Source organism: Herpailurus yagouaroundi, unplaced genomic scaffold (assembly GCF_014898765.1).
Source record: "Herpailurus yagouaroundi ecotype Mexico unplaced genomic scaffold, PumYag 140, whole genome shotgun sequence".
Taxonomy (NCBI): Eukaryota; Metazoa; Chordata; class Mammalia; order Carnivora; family Felidae; genus Herpailurus; species Herpailurus yagouaroundi.
Genome location: NW_024412395.1, coordinates 79,534,824 through 79,553,060, shown reverse-complemented (window position 1 = coordinate 79,553,060; position 18,237 = coordinate 79,534,824). Strand labels below are relative to the sequence as shown.

The 18,237-nt window shown below is 39.3% G+C and overlaps 1 pseudogene; it reads right to left on the bottom strand.

The window, feature by feature from the left end:
- Positions 1 to 18,237, bottom strand: part of LOC121030359 (aldehyde oxidase 4-like) — a 76,849-nt pseudogene that overhangs the window by 36,212 nt on the left and 22,400 nt on the right.

Sequence of the window (18,237 nt, the reverse complement as noted above, 5' to 3'; positions counted from 1 at the left end):
ATCGTGTTAATCCTGCTCCAGTATATACACAGTTACCAGGTGTGGAGGGGCCCTGGTTTGGTGTAGGTAGGTCCTGCCTCCATTGTGGGCCCGCAGTCCATTCCCTGAAGCCGTACCTTGTTGGTGATGGGGAGAAAAATGGCGACCCCCCAGTCTCACCTCCACAGACCAGATGTCCCAAATCACTCTGTTCAAGCCGTCCTCACTGTGCTATGGCCGCAAACAAGGTGGTTTGTCCCACTCTGCCAACTCCTGTGCTTTCCTGGCACTTCGCTGGGATTTAAACCCCGATGTGTTCAACATTCCCACACTGTCCACCTTGGTTTTGGTGATGTGCCACTCCTTTGAGTGGATGTATACTTTCTTCCCATAGCACTCCAGGGAGGGGATTGTTTTCTCCCACTGCGGACTGCACCTCTGAACTAGTTACCAAGCCTGGGGCTGGCTCCCCTCCTCCCCAGGTGTGTGAAAAGGGCAGCCAGCCCTAGTCCGGAGAAAGCCCTGCAGTTAGACATTGAATCTTTCTCCATCCTGGTCCGTGGTTTTTCTTTTATCCAGATATAGTCCTATGCTTCCCCAGCTTCTTTCTCTTCCCTTTGTCTCTCTACAGAAGGGGATCCCTCCCCTTCATTTGTTTTATTTCTCTCAGTTCACAATCATGCACCTATGGCCTGTCATGTTGTCCTGGTGGGTCTTTGCAAGTATCTCTGTCGCTTTGCCACCTGGACTCTTAGAGTTGAAAGTCCTTTAGCTTCAATACTGCTTTGTTTGAGAGAGGAGGGAACTTCAGATCTCCCTACTTCTCCACCATGTTGGTCTCTTCTCCTCCAAACAGTCCAGGTTTGAACTTGGGTTTCACTTGGGGACCTCACTTAATTGTTGTCCCTAGCAAAGAGTGGAAACCTACTGAAGGCAGAGGGGTCTTCCAAGCCTGCTGCTTCCTCCCCATCTGCTGCTGTTGCTTTCCTTGGGCTCTCTTTATATGTTTTTAAAGATTTTATTTTTAAGTAATCTCTGCACCCAACATGGGGCTCAAACTGATGACCTCTAGATCAAGAGTTGCATGCTCTTCCAACTGAGCCAACCAGGCTCCCCAGAAGTGTTCTAGATCTTGATGTGGGTAGTGTTTACATAGATTTATACCTATACATAAAATTTCATCAAATTGTAAACTTATTATTTGTGCATTTAAAATTTTGATTTAAAAATCACACTAGGGTTGAGAGCTCTGCCTTGGAGTTTCAGTATTTCTCAAACCAGATAATTAACTTATAGTCTTCAACTTCAGAGGAATCACTTTTTTGGCCCAAGACAACTTACCATCAATGATTTGATCAACATATTTAAAGGCTTGCTCTAAAATTCCTTGCTCTATTTTTTTTTTCCAATGGGAAAATGAATTGTGCTCTAGGGCAAAATAATAAAAAGTTTTGTTTTCTCATATCTTAATAAACCATTCATACGCCATCAAACTGCTATGCTCCTGTTCTTTCAGGTATTCATACACCATGACAGACAATCTAAGGAGTGTAGAGAGTCAGCAGAAATTGTGTTACAATAGACTACAGGTATTGGTGACTCAGTTTTGTTCAGGGCTCGGAGGAAGCGCTGAGGGGGAGATAAGCATATCTAGAGGGTCCCACCCTCTAGACTGCTGAGTGATGACCTGAGGCAGTGGGTATTAAGGTGTCAACTTTATGGTGGGGTGCAGATAAGAAGAGTAGAGAGAGGCCAAGGAGGAGGCTGGTGGAACTGGAAATGCTCAGAAATGGCCTTGTGTAGGTGACCTAAATTAGAGGCTGAATTGCATGGAATTAGGACAGTTAGAGAAGAGAGGGGGAAATCGTTTGAAGTCAAGGCCACCTCAGAAAGCAATAGCGTGAGGTTGAAAATAAGCTGAGGGGCCAAAAAGAGAATAAGGCCAGGCTGGCTGGAGAGCAGGTTTTCTGTCAAGAGCATGTGGATGAGCTTCAAAGGTGAATTGAGGTTGGACTATGAAAGACCTTGAGTTCTATGCTAAGACCCTTATCCAAGGGGACATTATTGTATAAGAAAAGTGACCCAATGAACATTGAGGCGTAGAAAAGTTAATGTGGTGGGTAGACAGGTTTAAAATGGAGTACAAGAGGCTCCTTAAGTGGTTATTGTAGTAAATCTGACAGTGGTAAGGTCTGGACTGAAGGGTGGGATAGGGGTGAAATTGAGAGTGGAAAGAAAGGGGCAGACTTAAAGGCATTGAAAAGATAACTGGGAAAGACCTGAATTTGGCAACTCTTGGGAAGAACAGAGGACAATCAGAGGATACTGAAGAAGTATCCTACATGGCTGGGTTTCATATTGTTCATGTACCCATCTATTCACTTCTCCCTCCATCACACTCATTTATTAAGACTGACCTTGGGTTAATGCTTTGCTAAATGCTGGGGCTATAAAGAACCATGCAACATGTTCCTGCCCTCATTAATAACAACAACTAAAACAAAAATAATAGCAAACATTTACTACATGCATTCTGTATCTCTCAGGTGCTGTTCTAAGCATTTTGCCTGGATTTTCTCATCTAAACCTTCTAATGACTTTTATGTAGGTGCTTTATGGCTCCCATTTTATAGTTGAGAAAGCTGAGGTATGAGGAATTTTTTTTTTTTTAATTTTTTTTTCAACGTTTATTTATTTATTTTTGGGACAGAGAGAGACAGAGCATGAACAGGGGAGGGGCAGAGAGAGAGGGAGACACAGAATCGGAAACAGGCTCCAGGCTCTGAGCCATCGGCCCAGAGCCTGACGCGGGGCTCGAACTCAGGGACCGCGAGATCGTGACCTGGCTGAAGTCGGACGCTTAACCGACTGCGCCACCCAGGCGCCCCAGGTATGAGGAATTTAAGTGACATGCCAAAGCTTTCATTGCTATTAAGAGGCCACAAAAAAAAAAAAAAAAAGAAAGAAAGAAAGAAAGAAAGAAAGAGCTACTAAAAGATGGAGTTAGAATACCAATCTGAGTTTTCTATCTCCAGAGCTTGTAGGAAGTGGGCAGGAGACACAGGACAGTAAATGTTATGACTGTTCTCAGTTTCACAGTGCTCTGGATTTTCCCACCTACTAGTTTTACATAGAGGTCATAAGGACATTCCTCTGGTGTTACCTATCTATATTATGAGAACATGTCTTGTCAAGAGAATGGGAGAAGTGGTCACAAGAAGGAAGTAGAAATGCAGGCAGGGAAATTCTCAGTATTATGTTTCGAGGTGTCGATTTCTTGAGCCTTCGCTTTGAAACATAAATAACTCTGAATGAAGTATAGATGGAGCCCAATTTATACTATTTTGTGACTCCACCAGTTGAATTCTGCCAAAAGTATACTGACCTAGTCATTCTAGAAGGCATGAAGTGGTTCGACTACCTCTTTTGTGATAATCTTTGGTTCTATGTCTTCACAAGTCATCTTCACTTTTTAGCTGCCTCTCTTGTATGAGCATAGGTATCAGCAGCCACAGTGCAGATAATCTGACTCATGCAAATCACTTGCAGAAAAGCCACATGTTACCATTAGCTAAGACACAGAATCATTAAAAAGGAATTACTGTTCCCACATTCTTACATTTACCCACTGGGTTCCTATGACCAAAGGAAAGACTATTTTCCACCTATGAGAATAAATTTAAAACAGTGGCATGAGTGGGATTTAGGGGGTTCAAAAACTGGGTGCAGAACTTGATTATCTGGCTTCTGTCTTCAGTTGTATTCCCCATCATTCCCATATCACACATATTAATCCAGTCATCCTGAAATTCTGTCGGTTCTTTTAATGTCCTGTGTTCTATATTGCTTCTATGGTTTTCACAACTTTTTTAGAAGCCTTCTTTGAGAGGGCTTATAGCTTATGATCAGAATCTTATGTTCACATTTCAAGAGAGAATTTGAGAATCACTGATGTGGAATCATTGGTTCCCTGCAGTTTTTGTGATGTGAACATGAATCCATGGATGTAGAGTCATAACCAATAATAATTTTGGTGTTTTCAGTGAATCATTTGAATGATACGCCCCACACAAATCTCACACCTCATTGGGTGCATAGAGAACTTCTCCCTGATGCTTATTATTTCCTGGAACATCCTCTGCTGTTATCACATTGACAATACCTGGAAGTGCCAGGGCTTCTGAAATATCAATTGATCTAGGAGGGAAAATTTGAAAGTACACATAGAGTTTACAGGGGTAAGTTCATGGTACAATATAAATGATTCCTCAAACACAGGGAAAAACTGAAATGGACCTCATAACTAAATAAGGGACAGTATTCTGTGTTTAAAAGTGTCAATATTTGGCAGATGTTTGGACTCTTGGCATTAGATTCTTTCAAAAATATGCTAAAAAATGACTGATTTCCATTCAGAAGAGGGAATGAATATTTTTTCAAGATTTTTTAAAACATTTATTTATTTTTGTGAAAGAGAGAGAGAGAGAGCGAGCGAGCATGAGCGGGGGAAGGGCAGAGAAAGAGAGAGGGAGACACAGAATCTGAAGCAGGCTGCAGGCTCTGAACTGTCAGCACAGAGCCAATGTGGGGCTCAAACTCACGAACTGTGGGGCTTGAACTCACAAACTGAAATTATGACCTGAGCCGAAATTGGACACTTAATGGACTGAGCCACCCAGATGCCCTGAGGAAATAAATATTCTTAGTTGACTTAAATAACCTCTCATTTGTGATGTGAAATTGTGAATGCATTCCAGTAATACATAGGAATATTTTTCACTCTCTTACATGATGTTTGTGTGAGATCTTCTGCTTGTGACTATAGCCAAGAAGAGTTCTTGGGCAACAGGAGACATGTCATCACTAAACACAGCTTCCCTGGCATATTTTTTTTTTAATTTTTTTTTCAACGTTTATTTATTTTTGGGACAGAGAGAGACAGAGCATGAACGGGGGAGGGGCAGAGAGAGAGGGAGACACAGAATCGGAAACAGGCTCCAGGCTCTGAGCCATTAGCCCAGAGCCTGACGCGAGGCTCGAACTCACGGACAACGAGATCGTGACCTGGCTGAAGTCGGACGCTTAACCGACTGCGCCACCCAGGCGCCCCTTCCCTGGCATATGTAATGGCTGACTGGTGCATGACTGGGTGGTTGATGGGGTCTTGTGAGGGTCGGTAGGGATCCACACACTGTCAATGAATAAAGCAAGTTATTTTACTTCCAGACATTCTCAGGCACTGAAAATTGGGTCTGATATATCTGGCTTACTCACAAGTGAAGAAAAATTATAGGCAATTGGGTACCTATATCTGTGAGTCAGAGTTAATAAATGTCCATTGGGCAGTGTGGTAAGAGATATATTCTGGTTACAATCTACCCCCTCACCTCCCCAAAAGGAAGATGTTGTTCTTGTCCTTAAAGATTCTACAAGCTTGCAAGGGTATCAGAATACAGACAAATACATATTAAAATAACATGGTTAACTTCATATAGCAATAAAGAACAGTTTATACATAACAAAATATACACATTTACACAATATGGTGCAAAGAAAATACACAAGTTCCTGGGAGATTTAGGATGGCTGTGTCAAGTAGGGTCCTAGAAGCAGTGAATGTTGAGTCGGGTTTTGAAGAAAGGACAGGCATTCACTAAGAAAAGAACATTTTAAGCAACAAAACTGATATAGTGGAGAAGAGACATTTAGAATCTAATTCCTTGTGAAGCCTTGAGTAAAAGCATAGAAGCTAAACCAAGCAAGTCGTGTGTGAGTTAAAATTGGTAATGTTGGCTGGCTTTAGTAGACTTTACCCTTACAAGTAAAAAAAAAAAAAAAAAAAAGCTATTGAAAAGTGGGAGATACATGTATAATGCATGCATTGAATGCATAGACAGATTTAAAAAACAAAAAACAAAAAACTCTACCCGCTGACCTGGAACATCCGAATTCCTTGGGGTGTTATAACAAGGAAATCTAGAGCACTCATGAACGTTTCTGGGATATCAGAAAATTCTGGAGATACTGAAAAGAAGATAATTTCCCATTTAACTTTACAATCTGAATCACTTGCTTAGAAAATCACATGTAGAAATAGGTTATCTTATTTATTCTCTCAGATACTGGTCACCAGTTGTGCTGGGAAAGAACCCTGAGTTTCGAGCTCCCTGGGCTAGCAGCAGTTGTTTCAAGAATGGCTATATCTACTTACACACACAGGAAAGTGAATGCTGTTTCCAGGAAGTGGAGACTTCCTTTATGACAAGCTCTCCTCTCAAATGGCAGGAAGAATTTGTTTTTCCAAATGGAGCTGTGTTTTCAAGTCCAGGTCAAAGTTCTGGGCATGAATCTCAAAGAAGCAATTGAGGGAGAAAAGATTAATTTGCAAGGACGTTCAGTTTCAGATTAGTTGTCATAGTAAAGATATTAGAATTAACCTAAATATCCAATAAGAGGGAACTGACTAAACAAATTATGTGCATTGTAAGATATAATAGTTCATAGTCATTAAAAATGGTTTTGTAGAAGTGTGTTTGTATTTATGCACACTGAAAAATGCTCATGAACTGGGTGTTATATGTAAGTGATGAATCACTAAATTCTATGCCTAAAAAACAATATTTTGATTGAAAAAATGCTCATGCATTACAATTAAGTGAAAATATGGATTACAAATATTTATGTATAGTATTACCCCTTTTTCTTGTAAAAAGAAGAAAAAAATATATATGTATGTATTCCAAATGTTAACAGTCTTTATGGTAGGACTACTGGCTTACAGTTGATTTTTAAAATTTTTGCTTCTCTGTGTTTGAATTTTCTACAATGATAGAATATATAATGTGTACTGTGCAAGAGAACATATGATAATAAAGATGTAAAACAAAAGACATGTATTTAACAAATTATAAGTGATAATAGATACATATTGATGACATATGTATGTTGTAAATATATTATGTAACACAGAATAGAATATTATAACAATGCTAATTATTATAAATGTAAATTCTATAAATATAAATGCTAATTAATAAAAATTATTTAAAAAGACTAGCTGAATTAACACACTTAGCCATAAAAGAAATGCATAATCATTTATCTGCCATTTTTGGGTCAGCTCATGACTTATCAAGGGGACACTAACAGTCATGGACCATATTCTGAGAAACACTGCTGTGAAGGTCATTTTAAACTAGGCTAGGTAAGAAAAAAAAAGTTAAAAAACAAGAAACAATCTAAATGTCCAAAAATAAAGTACAGATCAAATAATGGCACACCTATCCATAGACACATCATGCAACCATTATGTCATTATGTCATGAAGAATATTCAATAACACTGAAAGGTGTTTGTTACTAAGTGAAATAAACAAGTTATACTAAACAGTTCTACAGATATATATGTGTGACATATACATACCCACATTCATAAAGAAGGGTTTAGAAAGATGCATACCAAAATATTAATAATGGTTATCTATGGGTGATGGATAGACAAATGATAGACAAAAGATTTTCTCTTCCTTTTTGGCTAATCCACATTTTCTAAATATTAAAGAAGGTATTGTTTTAATAAGAAAATTTTCTTTAAAATAGGAAGAGATTATAATTTAATTACTGAAACCTTTTCACTACTGTAGATCAACTTGATATTGTGTACTATATGGTCACACAAACTATAGGAAGAGCAAGGTTGTCCCCTTTTTAGCCCAGGAGAGAAAGGAGAGGGAAGGAAAGGAAAAGGAGGCTGGGAAGCACCACACTGAGAGCTCCACCCTCTTTACCCTTGATAATCTGCTAACCTTGGTGCAGTAGAGAAACTGGGCAGGGAAGCCCTTCATATGCAGACTGACACTCAGAATGTCAAGGCACTCAGAGACCCAGAGAAGTCATTTATCATTTTCCTCAGTGCTCACCTCACTTTGAGGTAGAATTTGAAAAGTGAGCTGATGCTGAGGGTTCACCTGTATTCTATCATGCCACCCTCAGCTCCTGGTGGCATGTAAATCTCGTCCAGGACCAGTCAGCAAGCATCATTCAGCATTTGGTCATCCTATTGCATGGTAGGAAAGAATGTAAACATGTCACAGAAGAGGCAAAGACAGAGTAAACTGACAGAGCAAGGTAAGATGGAGAAAAATCTGTATTCATCTTTAAAGTCTAAACAAAATACCCTCACATATTTCACAAGCTTTCTTTAGAATCTGCTGCAGTGGTTCTGAAATTTTCCTTACCAAGTCCTCCTTTATTACTATTTTTAACTTCATGGCCTGGGAATGTTGACTTACCTCAAATAGCTTGAATAAAAAAGTACTCAAATCAGAGCTTCCCAAGATCTGGAAACTTGTCTTACTGCGGTATCTCCAGCAAATAGGCCATGCCTGGCACACACACTACACAGGTAATGACTGGTAAATGACTAAATTATTGATGACAGGTGTAAATTTTTTTACAAATGAAAGTTTCTACATAAATGCTTCTAAAGCATTGATTTACTTTAGTATTTGAGAAAAAATTGCATTAAGTTCCATTGCATTGTTGACAATGAATACAATGGGTAGATAAAAATTACTGTAAAAGCACTAGTTAGAATAAAGTTTTTTAATTTTACTACTTTTTTCATTTTAAATTTTAGTTAATTTTGTTGGAAGAGTTTTTAAAAACTACTTTCCAAATGCTAGAAACAATGAGAGTGACATGAAGAAGGCCTTTTAAACTTTTTGAATATTTCATCTTTATGTAGTGTAGGGACATTTTAAGATGTCTTAGGATACAGTATTGGAAACATTTACTTATTCTGCAGGTTAATTAAAAATGAAAATTTGAAGGGTGCCTGGCTGGCTCAGTCAGTAGACCATGTGACTTTTGATCTCAATGTTACGAGTTTAAGCCCCACGATGGGCATGGAGGCTACTTGAAAGAAAAGAAAAGAAAAGAAAAGAAAAGAGAAAAGAAAAAAGAAAAGAAAAGAAAAGAAAAAAGAAAAGAAAAGAAGGGGAGAGAGGGAAGAAGGAAGGAAGGAAGGAAGGAAGGAAGGAAGGAAGGAAGGAAGGAGAAAGAAAGAAGACTTGAATATATTATCTACTTAGATTAATTTGTGTGTTCATCTTATTACAGAAACTGCAATAAAAGAATTGTATCTTGAAGAAGGTTGGCTTTTGGGTGAATTTTATTTTCTTTATATTCTTCCACAGTGCTTAAATTTCTTATATGATTATGTAATATATATATAATCAGAAAAAAATTCTCCAAGTGCCGTTTTCATAAAATATTAAAATACAAAGGCCTGAATTTCATTTCCAAATGTGTTGTGACATACTTCCCAATGAGCTGCTTGCACATTTGGCTTGCAGAGACAATGGTGGGGCCAACATTTCCGTAGAACATTTAAAGGTCCTTAATCATGCCTATGCCATCTTCAAACTTCACACTCATCACAGCATTGACAATGGCAAAGGCATTCTCCTAATGTTGGGCCAGTTAGAATCCCGGCACAAAGTGCCACTGGAAATAAAAAAAAACACTCAGAATAGTGTTCATCTCCATTGTGTGCTGTATAGCAACAACTCTGATGATTAATTATAATGAAAATGATCCTGTGAATGATGTTGCTGACTATAGTATTGAGTATATGTGAGTACTGGTCCATGTGCTTTATAGGTATTAATATATTATCCTCATAACAACTCTACTCATTTCTAATTTACTAATGAGGAAACTGAGAGGTTACATAACTTGTACAAGGTCATACAGGAATGGAAGAATTGGGGTTGAAATCTAAGCAGTTTGGCTCCAGAGTCTATGTTTATCTATTTTCAAAATTTGAGTCACTACATGTGGCCTCAGGCATGTGACTTAAACTGTTTGGGTCTTAACTTTCTTTAAAATGAGAAGGTTGTGTGCCTCCGGGGCTGCTGAGAGGGGTAAGGGAAAAATCAGGAGGTGTGCTGCCTCTCAGGATGAACTACCATACCTTCACTTTTAGCTGTTTTAGTTTGGTGTTCTATGTAAATTTCATGCAAACAAGGAATTTTACTCTTAAAAAAAAAAAAAGCTTCAAAACCACTGGATCAAATGGTCTTCCAAGTGCTTTCCAGGTTTAAATCTCTCATTCTAGGTTAAATCTCATTATTAGCGTGAAACATTAGAGTCACAAAGTAGGAAGGCATCTGTGTGGCCAGCTTCTACAGAAGTCACAATGTGGCCCTGATATGAAAGCAAATCAAATGGTCCTCTGAGAATTTGCCTCTTCCTCTGAGCAGCCCCAGAAGTCTCCCAGGGTAAGCTGGGCTCCCTCGGGGTGGGCAGTGAGTCAGGGAGCCTTTACCTGAGTAGAGTGGGGAATAGAAACAGATAACATAATCTCTTCTGATTTAAGGCTGGTTTTAGGTGATCTCTCAAGGAAATGGCTGTCTAAAGGAATCTGCTGTTCTCCTTCTATTAGAGAAAATGACCTTGATCAGAATGAATTTATCGAACTGGAGAATATGAAGCAAGGGATAGTTGTGATAAATCTGGGGAAAGAGAGAGTGCAAACTGTAAGCCAGAAGATCTGGTTTCTAGTTGCAGCTTCCATGCTGGGTCACCTTAGGCAAGTCACAGAACTGTAGGGGCTTCCAGTTCCTCATCTGCAGAATGACAGGACCGGACCAGATAATCTGGTCCAAAACTACTCACAATTTTGGCTTTGAAGAACTTTAAAGTTATTTGGAAACAACTGAGTACAACATAGCTTCATAAATGGGAAAACAGGTCCAGAGGTCCAGAGGGGTTAAATGATTTGTTCAAAGTTCTACAGCTGGGACAATGGTGGAACAGGCGTACAAGTGGAATGCCTGCTACACAGCTTTTTTTTCTTAGACAGTTGACAATATTCTCTTACTTGAGCCACTGTATTTTCAAAAATGTGATTGTAATAAAAAAGAGGGTATCTTACATCAATAGCTCTATGAATAATATGCATTTATTGTTATTTCATTGAGTTTAAATAATTCTCTCTTGGCAAAGCTCAAGCTGTCTTTGAATAAAGAGAGAAGTAATGAGTAACATGCCCCACAATCTTGATTTTCTTTAGAAAGTTAAGTCCCTATGAGGAAAATTTCCAACTTTATAATACTCTGAAATGAAATGTGCCATAAAGCTTTAAAACCACAGACAGACATCTCATTTAAAAAAAAAAAATGATTTGATACTACAATTTGGACTGTGCATAAATGTGGCCAAATAGTTAAGAAAAATTGTCCAGTGCAGTAACTTACCTGATCTGCAAGATATAGAACATCTGAAAACAGGATAATTGATCTCTGTTGCATCCTTACACTTGAGGTAGTACAGTTATAGCCTATATATTTGGTGAGTCTAAGTTAGATACACTTGGGTTCCTGGTTCATGCTTTATGAAAGGAGCTACCTAACTGACAGTGGTAATTATATAATAGAATGCCTAAAACTTTTCTCTTGCCTTTAGATATCAGGCAAGATATCCCATCAATTGTTGGGATGGGATGGGAGCATTTCCTGCTGCTAAAATGGTATTTAGGTCAGAAAAATTAGGTCTGTTCACCACATGTCCTTCTAAAGTCTAAATAAAAAAGATAACATTTTTAAAGCCAGTTATTTGAAAAACAAGGAATTATGTGTACAAGGATCTTGTGTAAGTTTTTAATTCCCTTCTTTGCTTCAAAGAAAGATCTGGTATGGTTTTAGGGTAGCTAAATAGAGTCAGACAACATGTTGTACAAGATTCCCATCCCTGACCCCAGTTCAAACTTATTGCTGAAGAAAATGTTCCTTTTCCATGTGCAGTGAAGAAGAAAATTTCTTTGAGAGCTGACTCTAGTATGAGTGTCCAATAACATCGGGGAAAGTAAGGACTAGAGTCTGAGTAAATAAACACTAAAGAACTGGGCTATGTAGCATTCCCATTCAAAATGCTTACTGTACTGCTGTGTAGTAGAATTCTTCTCTGTTACTCCAAACTGTGGATAAAGTTCCTTCAGACATAGCCTTGAATGAGAGCATTTGAAGGGAGTTAAGGGGGCAAGGTGATGTTGAGAGGAACAGTGTGGTCTAGAAAAAGGGACAGAAGATGCAGAAGGTGAAAATATGTAGTGAATTTTGAGAATCAACAGAAACAGGGCCAGAGACAATTACGAGAAATGCCCCGCACCAAAGTCTCACTGAACTACCTATCATGTGTGGAATGGGCAGTGGTTCAAACCAATTACTCTTAAATCTCAAATAATAAGGAAACCTCAATAAGCTAGACAACTGGGGGACATCCAAGAATAGACATATGGGATGCACATGCTTAGAAACTGACCTTGGGGCAAAGGTCTAAGAGGAGGAACAGACATAAAAGAGTATTTTGGAAATGTGGGCTCTTGTTTACTATACCTTGGCTAAAACATTTCATAGCCTGTTAGAGCTGGACAGTCCCCTTGGTTGAACTTTAACTTCTTTTTCCCCCAAGAGAGAGCATGTGAGCAGGAGAGAGGGGCAGAGGGAGAAAGAGATTTTTTAAAAAGTTTTATTTATTTGAGAGGGGGGAAGGGGCAGAGAGAGAGAGAGAGAGAGAGAGAGGGAGAGAGAATCCCAAGCAGGTTCTGCACTGTGCAGATCCTGACGTGGGGCTCCATCTCACAAACCATGAGATCATGACCTGAGCCAAATATAAAGAGTTGGACACTTAACCGACTGAGCTACCCAGGTGCCCTGGAAAGGAAGAATCTGAGTGTGGAGCCTGACAGGGGGCTTGATCCCACAATCCTGGGATCATGACCGGAGTTGAAATCAAGAGTCAGATGCTCAACTGACTGGGCCACCCAGGCACCCTGCCGCTTCTCACTTTGGACACACACATAAATGCAGTGTGATGACTCTCATTTTGAGTACATATACCCACTCATACTCATATTGTACAGACTTGTTCAACATTGACTTGGGGTTCCCCTTCAGAGTAATGTTTTCTAAGCAGAACAGAACTATATGACTGTCTATAACTGTGGCTTATTTCATATCACACTAGAGAGCATTCTGCCATATTCTTAATCTGAGCTCTGGCAAGCGTCCTCAGATACTTCAGGAGAGCACAGTAGGTCTTAGTCTTCTTTTGCTGCCCCCAAACAATAAGATGTAAGCCATCATTCAACAGAGCCAGGCCACATTCTGCACCCCTGAAAATAAGATAGGGGAATATAAACTGAAGGTGAACTATAACAAGATGCATGGGCTGCACAGAAACAATCTTTCAAATATATCTTCTCTTTTTATATTAACTTAGAGAAACCAAAGATAAAGATATTTTTGGCAATATGCTTTATTCCCAAGTATTAAGTACCAAATTCTTTTTATCAGTCATATATATACAGTCATATATGCCATACATTTTAGGACATACCAGCGACAGATATCAGAAATTCATTACTTTGTTAATGTGCAATTAGTGTTTTCCTGAATAAGTTGATCAAATATAGAAATTTCAGTTCAGATTCTATAAGACTTTTAAAAGATCATTAAGTCTAAGTGGAAAGTGACCTACACATTTGTGTTGCCCATTTGCCCTTCTTATACAACCATCTTTTCATACTGTTTCCTTAACAAAGCAATAAGAATAGACACCTGTCTGTACCTTGGGTCAGGTTTTTACAAGTGTGCTTTCAGGGAATGCTTTGAGCAGGGATGTCATCCAGTTCATGCATTCTCCAGGAGGGTAACACCAGCCCCAAAAGGGTGGAAAAAAATCTTGCTCTTTTGATGGATAAAGCCCTGATATACATATACTGTACATAAACAGATATATGGCCTACCTACGGTGTTAAAAATTCATGGAGGGATGATTGAGGGAAAATGCCTCTTGCTCCTTAGTGAGGCAATAATGAAAAGATTGAGAAACACTGACATAGTGTTATGGGCTCTACCTCCTCCCCAGTCCCTTCACTCCCACCCCACCCAACCAAGTGCGTCCATACCTTACTTCCAACATTCTTCTGTACCAGCCCAGCCTCCCCTTGCTCCATTTCTCCCTATGAGTCAACTGATATGGACATTCCAACAGGTAAAAAAGAAAATGGATGGGCAGATTGACTTAATATTAGCAGATCAGAGGGGAAAGCAGACAATTTCTCATTTTCTGTTTACTCAATGAGGAAAACCTTATTTTTTAATTTTTTTAATGTTTTATTTTATATTTGGGAAAGAGAGAGAGAGAGACAGAGACAGAGAGTGAGCAGCGGAGGGGCCGAGAGATGGAGACAGAATCTGAAGCAGACTCCAGGCTCAGAGCTGTTAGCACAGAGCCCAACATGGGGCTCGAACTCATGAGCAGTGAGATCATGACCTGAGCTGAAGTCAGAAGCTTAACCGACTGAGCCACCCAGGTGCCCCAAGGAAAACTTTATTTTAAAGTAGAATTTTTACCTCCCATTACTTGTATCTATTCAAATGCTGAGTTTGGATATGTTTCTCAGATAGCCTTATTTGGTGCATTGTGGGAAGGAGAACTTGACTAAAAGTAAGAAACCCTGGAATCTAGTCCTGACTTGATTGTGTGTTAGCTATGCAAAGTTGGGGAAGTTACTTCAGTCCTTTGATTGAGAACAGAGATCCCAGGCTACCACCTGGTAGCCTTCCACCTTCCAGGACTGTCATGAGGATCAAAAGAAACAAGATGTGAAAGCATTTGGTAAACTGTGAAAAGAGTATGAAGAGAAATAAGGTTGTTACAGTTAAATTTTCAAATTTTGTGTCCCAGAATTTTTGTGTGTGTGTGAATGTGTGTGGGTATAGGATGAGCCTTAAGCAAATTTATGACTCTGGCAAGAACTTTTCCTACAGGCCAGCCACTCTCTTAAGTGTCCTTATTCAGTCAGTCTCTCTCTCTATATGTGGAACAACCTACATCTTCCCACTGTATGGCTCCTATGACAATGCAGTATTCAGTGACATAGCTGAATAATTCAGTTTGAAAAAGCTCATAGAGGACACATAGTAGGGCACATATATGAGGTCATATATTCTCTTAAGTGCTCAATTTAGCCCAGTGCATATAATTATTAATAGCCTACCAACAGCCAATGAAAAAGACGGTACATACCATCATCCGTGCTGTGCATAAAACATAGTTCTGGAAGCCTAAGTAGAGATATGAAAACTGGATGGAATTCATCTCTAAATTTAATGCTGGGTCTCTAAGGAGAAAAGCATGTAAAGCAATTAGAAAAGGAAATCAATGGGGGGCTAACAGATGTTGCTTATGGATAATCCAGAGTGAAAATTGTGACACAAATGACACATTTGCAAAAGAAAACAACGAAGGATTCTAAAGGACATAGGTATGTATTAATTAATGTGAACTGCATTGCATTTATGAAGAGTTTAAAAAGAGAGACAGAAGTCTGGATTACCTAATCTAGACTAAGGAACTTGCTTAAAAACCACCCACCCATTGCAGTGTTCCCCATGATGAAGAGTACATCAGGGATATTGGCTTTCAGCTCTAGAAGCTCACTGAGGTTCACAGGAATGATCCAGGTAGTCCTCTCCCCTTGGAATGTCAGTCTTGTCTTATTTGGATCTTCTGCCATTCTCTGCAGAGAAACAAAGCCAACAGGTTTTCAAGTAAGGCTGCTGAACTACATGCCATGAGTATATCTACTGCTCTGGTTGCCCAAAGGGCCTGATGGTCATTTTAGCTTTCTGGGTTGACCTAACTTGTAGTGATCAGGAAAGGGTGTCCTTGTGTGAAACTACCTAGATTGCTAATATCCATGTGGGCACCATTGAATAAACATCATTAGGAGTACCTGGGTGGCTCAGTGGGTTAAGCATCCAGCATCTGACTCTTGATTTCAGCTCAAGTCATGATCTCATGGTTCGTGAGTTCAAGCCTCATGTCAGGCTCTGCACTGACAGCACAGAGCCTGCCTGGGATTCTCTCTCTCCCTCTCTCTGTCTCTCCCCTGCTGGTGCACATGCTTGCACATGCTCTCTCTCTCTCTCTCAAAATAAATAAATAAACTTTAAAGCAAATGAACAAAACATCATAATAGGTATCTATCAACAACAACTATAGAGTGGAACAAACTCTACCTATATTGTGAAATGAGTTTCTGAAGAGGAGGCAAAATGTCTTAGTCTGATTAAAGGGTCAGGCTTCTTGTTCTAGTTCTGCCCTAACAGTAAGTCAAAGGGGCCTCATCTTTGGGGATTAGGCATTTTGGTATGACAAAAATTGCTTATAGGCAAAATTATCCTTGAAAAAATCTCTTAAGTCATTCACTATAGTATACATTTGTTTTTTACAACTCTGTCTCTCATATATACGTACATATTTACATTGTGTGTGTGTATACTCTTTAAATAGTGAGTCCAAATTCTCACACTCTGAGGGGGAAGTGGGGACTGTGACACTTTAGGAAGCTAGTAGAATCATATCCCTTACTTCATGCTCTCTTCTGAGTATAGTCATGGAGTGGAGTGATTAGTTAACCATGCTATTTATATTATTCTTTCTCTCTATTTCTCCCCACTGAGTTGAAATCTCAGAGGCTAATAGTAAGAATAATGTAATTCCATTATAAGTATAATTGTACAAAATATCTTTAACATATCTCACGGTGTAGCTGTGTGACCTTGAGTAAGTTACTAGACTCTCTGAGCTCAGGATCTTCAAATTAAGGGGTGAACCAAAGCATCTTGGAGGTCCTGGCAGCACCACGCTTAAAACTATTTATGGTGGAGCTGAACAAATTTGTAACAATGGGTTATCACATTGGACACACTTCCAACTTTTAATGTCTGAAACTCAGTCATTCCATAGCATAATGCAAAAAGGCTTATACCATGTCATGTTATGGGACAACAAAAGTAAAGCATCTTACTATTAGTTCAGGAGGGGATCTAGGTTCCTGGAATAGAGCCAAGGGATGGAATTCATCTTCATTATACAGTTTGGTACACACCTCAACAAAACAAAACCAGATACAAATGGAACTTCAGAGTTACTGAAAGATGAACATGAATTTCTAAGTAGGAGATTTCAGAGTCAGGGCCATACCTCTGACACAAAATGGAGGTGCCAGAGCCATAGGGTGGCCCTGACTAGAATTCTTCCCACCCTCAGAGGGCTGTAATGGTTTCGTGGGTAGGTTTACTGCCTCTGGGATCCCTCTTTTGGCATCAGGAACTAGGTTTTAAGCTTCTACGATGGGTCTCAGGTATTATTAACAGATATTTATTTGCTATGAGCATGAAGATGCACCACTGTTTACACCTCTTGTAGTACTTGTTGGGGGGGTGGTGATGGTAAAGCCAGATAGAGGCACAAAAAGTTGTAATGCTTCTGAAGGAAAACGCTTCTGTGGTGATTAGCTTCATGAAAATTGTGGGCCTGCTAACTTTTGAAGCTTTTTAAGACTCTTTACTCCTTGAATTCACTCTTTTACATTACAGAACAGAAAATGAATGCATTTGGATTTATGTGGCTATTTTTCAGTCAATCCCAACTGAAGTGGAACACCAGATATTTACTTTTTCTTGTCTATTCACAAAAGATGTCTTCTTTTCATTTATTTATTAAAAAATTTTTTAATATTTTTATTTATTTTTGAGATAGCATGAGATAGCATGAGCAGGGGAGGGGCAGAGAGAGAAAAGGAGACACAGAATCTGAAGCAGGCTCCAGGCTCTGGCTGTCAGCACAGAGCCCGATGCAGGGCCCAAACTCACGGACTGTGAGATCATGACCTGAGCCGAAGTCTGATGCTTAACCGACTGAGCCACCCAGGTGCCCCTTCATTTATTTATTTAAATTCAAGTTAGTTAACATATATATATTATTGGCTTCAAGAGTAGAACCCAGTGATTCATCACTTAATATAACATCCAGTGCTCTTCCCAATGAGTGCCCTCCTTAATGCCCATCACCCATTTAGCCCAGCCCTGTATCCAATATCCCTACAGCAACCCTCAGTGTGTTCTCTGTATTTAAGAGTCTCTTATGGTTTGCCTCCCTTTCTGTTTTTATCTTATTCTTCCTTCCCCTCCCCTATGTTCAGCTGCTGTTTTTTCTTAAATTCCACAATAAGTGAAATTATATGTTATCTTTCTCTGACTTATTTCACTTAGCGTAATATACTCTAGTTCCATCCATATTGTTGCAAATGGCAAGGTTTCATTCATTTTGATCGCTGAGTAGTATTTCATTGCATACACACACACACACACACACACACACACACACACACACACACACACAC